This window comes from Coenobita brevimanus, chromosome 102 (genome assembly GCF_032717465.1).
Source record: "Coenobita brevimanus isolate Jiangsu-jjx chromosome 102, ASM3271746v2, whole genome shotgun sequence".
NCBI lineage: Eukaryota > Metazoa > Arthropoda > Malacostraca > Decapoda > Coenobitidae > Coenobita > Coenobita brevimanus.
In genome coordinates, this window is record NC_137055.1 from 1,702,393 (window position 1) to 1,707,361 (window position 4,969).

A 4,969-nucleotide genomic window follows, 5' to 3' on the forward strand; every position below is an offset into this window, starting at 1 on the left:
GACGTTTCCCTGACGTCAAATTATTGTGACGAGTCTGGGAAGTACAGAGCAGCTGGCCCAGGCTTCCAGGCGATGATACAGAATGCAGGACACACCTATTAGTCCAGTTTTAGCTCCTCCCCTTTTCGGTCTCGTCCAATCACAGGGAACTCTTGGTTAGGGACTCTGTGACGTCTATGCTTTATCAGCCAGCAAGCCAGCTCAACCAGTCAGTTGCCTACTGTGGTCAGTCAGGGGGGTGTTGAGCTGTTTTTTTTTGCTGTTTTTTCTGCTGTTTGTTTCTCAACATGGCAGAGGAGCTCAGTGATAGTTCTGGTGAAGAATTTATACCAGATGATAGTGGATATGACAGAGATGACGACCTCTCAAGCAGTGAAATAAGTGACGAAAAGAGTGATATTGAGGAACGTGTCTTGGAGGGAGGCTGGTGCTTGGTGTTGGACATATTCAATGATAAGCGGCCGGAAGAAAAACCACGCTTCACTGCACAATTCTCAGGCATAAATCCTGCGCTAGGTCCCTCACCCCTTACAACGCCTAGAGATGCTTTCAAATACTTTTTTGACTGAGAGGCTGCTTCCTCTCTCTGTGAGTTTTGTAATTTGTTCTTTTAGAATTGTAGATGATGATAATTATTATTGAATGAGGGTGAGATTTGGAAGATTCTGGAGTTGCTGTTTGCATCCCTACACCGAGTGTGAGGATGATGGGCACCCCCACCTACCACATATTCTAGTTTTATGTTTGTGTAACAGAAGTGTGACCAAGAGTGTTAACCCGTGCATCGCGAGCCACAGCTCAGGCTGGGTAGCATCACATTGCAAGCCACAACTCAGGCTGTGCTGGCTGTGCATCACCATAAACAACTCGACCCCCACGCAAAGTTATGCACAGTGCTACGCAAAGACGGATAGAGAGAGATTTTTTTCTTTTCACCAGATGACGCCCTGGATGTTTATCTTCAAGTTTATGACAACGGCCATACCACGTTGAGTACACCGCTTCCCGTCCGATCAGCGAAGTTAAGCAACGTTGGGTCTGGTTAGTACTTGGATAGGTGACCGCCTGGGAACACCAGATGCTGTTGGCATAACGTTCTTCCTACATGTCAAGTGGGGTTGGTGGAGGATTAGTGCCCCTCCCTGTAAAACAATTAACTCTAAGCCTTGGCAACCCCATTTGGGATACATGGCGTCTGGCAATGAATGAATGAATGAATTATGATAAACAAAAACTGAAATTAAAAAAAAACTTTTTTTCTTTGTTTTTTGCACACCATGCAGTGGGATAATAAAAGGTAGCTGTGCAATCCACGGGTTAAGTATGAGGTCAGCCTGAGATGTAACTGCCAGTTAAGAATGACAGGTGGGGTGGGGGGGTATAAAGCAAGGCAGGGAGCTGGGGTAAAGGATGGTGGAGCTCATTTTGTCCCCCCTTCTCTCTTCCCTGAGTTCAGAGGCGTAGGAAAGGGACACCCCTGAGTAGACACTGGTGCTCAAGAGTGTATCAGTACTGTATTTTATTTTATCTATTTATCTATCTATTGTCAGATGCCTCAATCCCATTTGGGGTGGCCACAAACAAATCGGCTCCACGTCATCCTGTCCCCCGCCTTTTCACTGGCCTGCTCCCAACTCACACCCTCCTCTCTCATATACCTCTCCACCCCATCCCTCCATCTCATCCTCGGCCTCCCCCTCCCTCTTCCCCCCTCCACCTCACTCACATACACTCTCTTCGTCAGTCTTTCACCCTCCATCCTCTCCATATGGCCAAACCACCTCAGTGTGTTCCTCATAACGCTTCCTATCACGTCCACATCCACACCACAACACTCCTTTATATCCTCATTCGTCAGCCTCTCTCTCCATGTGACTCCACAGGCTCCTCTTAAATAACTCATTTCCACTGCTCTCACTCTAGACTTGTGTCCTTCCAACAACGTCCAAGCTTCACTTCCATACGTCAGAGTTGGTATCACAATACTGTCATGTAGTAACTTTTTCACTTCCATGCTCACTTCCCTGTTTCTTATCACTGCTTTCAAGGAACCAGCAACCTTTCTTCCCTGCTGTACCCTTTCAAGCACTTCACCCTCCAAACCTCCATCCTTACTCATCACACTACCCAAGTACTTAAACGTACTCACATTTTCCAATTCCTCACCATCCAATCTCGCTGTACATTCAGTGACTTCACCTCTCTGAAAGACCATCACTTTACTCTTCCCTATATTCACCTTTAGATTCTGTTTCTTACACTCACTCCCAAACTCATCCACCAAGCCTTGCAGCTCCCCTTCGTCTTCACTTAACAACACAGTATCATCTGCAAACAACAGTACAGGGAGTTTCCAAACACTATCCTCTCTCACCAGGGCTTGGTAGTTTTAGTCTTTTACTCATGGGTAGGAAAGTTATTGAGACACAATGTCGAAATGGATAGCTAAGGAACCAAAGGCCACGAGCCCACAATAACTGTTCCTTCCAAGAGAAAAACAAAATACTAGAGAGAGCCAAATTCAAAATCCGATCATTTTGAGATGCCTGGACACACTGCATTTGAAAGACTGGAGATCATAGCTAGCAGGAAATACAGACAGAGGGAGACAGTTCCAGAGTTGACCTGTTGCATAATTGAAGGACTGGGAGTAACGGTTAATTCTTGCATTAGAGCAGGGGTGACAAACTCAAAAGCTTTTGAGGGCCAATTCTTAAAATAGTTACAGTCTTGAGGGCCAGCAAAGATATATACCTATACGTATTTGCAAGACTGATGTTTACAGCTTAATACGAGGACTTACTGGCTTACCAGGAATATAGGCGTCGTTTTTAGAGTTAGTGACCTTAAGTATGTAAACTTTATTTTATTTAATAAACAGTGACACTAATGATAAAAGGGTTATGTATCAATATGCCTTAATCTGGGACTTCAGGTATCATAGATTATTTAGTAATAGTCTGATTAACTGAGTTATTAAAAAGAGAAGTATAACTCACTATTTCGCTAAAAAAGCGGTGAGGTTTAATCAGAGAAGTGCTGGCGTACACCGCTTCTCCGTGTCTCTCGTGACAGTTAAAACGTTTGGGCCTGGCGGCTCATGCCTTCAGATACCAGCAGTGGCTGTGTCTTCGGTTTTAAACGGATTCGTGATATTTATTTACAAAAAGTTTCCCTTTTTGCAATGATATTACTAGCATTTTTAATCTAAATTAAATTATTACCATTATGAATAAAAAGTAATTTATGAATTTTCTGTCTCTTAATATTATACAGTATTTTCATTCATAACAATTATAGTTTCACGGACTGATAAATCTTACCGTCATCTCGCAGGCCATTTATGACCTTCCCGAGGGCCACATTTGGCCCACGGGCCATAAGTTTGACACCCCTGCATTAGAAAGTTGGACAGAAAAGGAATGACTGAGGGTACCAATGCAATATCTGGCAGTGGATCTGACTGAATTTTGCTGGAAAATTGAGTTTACTGTACTTCAAACATAGGCAAATACCACCATTACTGATATAATGCTACATCCCTGTCCTCTTAGTTTTCTCTCTCTCTCTCTCTTGCATTTCAGTTCCTACTTCGCCCCATTCTTACGTCATAAAAGAGATGAGGAATATGATAACAAAGACTGCCTATATGGTTGTGTCAGCCTCTACTGTACATACCAGTGGCTGCTTCATTCAAGATGTGTTTTTTAAAGTCCTTTGGGTCCGCCATCCTATAAAGCATGGACTGAAAGGGCACTTCGATATCGTCCAGGTAACCCTTACTGTCTCCACCACAGGTCCTCTTTGGTGGAGGTTCATTTCCCTCCCTCTTCCTCTGGTGATTGAAACACACTCAGTACAGAAAGTCCACACCCTACGTAGAAATAAAAAGCTTAGAATATTATATGATAAACATAGCTGACCAATACAGGTATATGTATTTACACAGTAACCTCTCAAATAACGCGAGGGTTAGGTTCCTGGAGAGGTCACGTTAGTTAAAAACGTGTTATTTAAACATAATTTTCCCATAAGAAACAATGGTAATATTTGGGGTTACGTTCCTGGACTCTGGGAAAGTCTACCAATTTGAGGAGTTATGCTACTCTAAACTTAAAAGCAACAATATTAATTTGAAAGAAAATCCATGTAAAAAACAAAAAACTGTATATTTGGGGAGAAATAAACAACATCTGGGCCCTAGTTGGGCCGAAGCTTTGTTTACTTCTCCCCAAATACAGTTTTCATTTTTTACGTGGGTTTTGTTTCAATTCTGCTTCATTCACGGCATTGTGAAAGTTCCTCAACATTATTAATGCATTAGTAGGTCATAAAAACACTACAAGAAAAGCAACATTTTCATTACAGTAGGTAGGTCACAAACAATAACAACACACAGCCTCACTTTGTCTATGCATCACTCGTCATCTGCTGCTGTCCCTCCCCACCCCACTCCCCCACCTCCCACCGCTTCCCACCCTAAATTTGTTGTCCCTCCTTGCTCTGCTGTCCTTCCTCTTCTTCTTCCTCTGACTCCTGTGCTACTGATGATGAAGATAACTCCCTTAAGTTAAAGAACTGCTCTATCTAGGTCTGAGTGGTTTTCTTCTTTCTGTTCCGCATCATCAAGTTGTAACAATTTAGATCTGTCATCACTTTCCTGGTCAAATTTTGTCTGAAAATGAGCCAAATTGCTCAGAATGGGACCAAACTTCATTTTCGAATATTATGGTTTGAATAAAACCAGTTTAAGCAACAGGCAAATAAAACATTGTATTTATGCATAAACTGCTACACATGGTCTATCAGCTCGGGAATGCCCAAGATGTGCGCTGCTAATTTGAAACCATCAAGCACAGTATGTGTAAAGTTGCATTAAATCGAGAAACCCTTGTTAGTTAAACGTATCTCCTTAAATATTTGCTCATGTTAAAACGAATATGCGTTTTTTAAACTTGCGTTAGTTGAG

At 42.5% G+C, this 4,969-nt stretch overlaps 1 non-coding gene across 1 annotated transcript; it reads left to right on the forward strand.

Moving 5' to 3' along the window:
* The first annotated feature begins 971 nt into the window (after positions 1–971).
* Positions 972–1,090, forward strand: LOC145415486 (5S ribosomal RNA). Its single transcript, XR_013900087.1, has one exon. It is a non-coding gene; the product is annotated as a 5S ribosomal RNA (ribosomal RNA).
* The last annotated feature ends 3,879 nt before the right edge of the window (positions 1,091–4,969 follow it).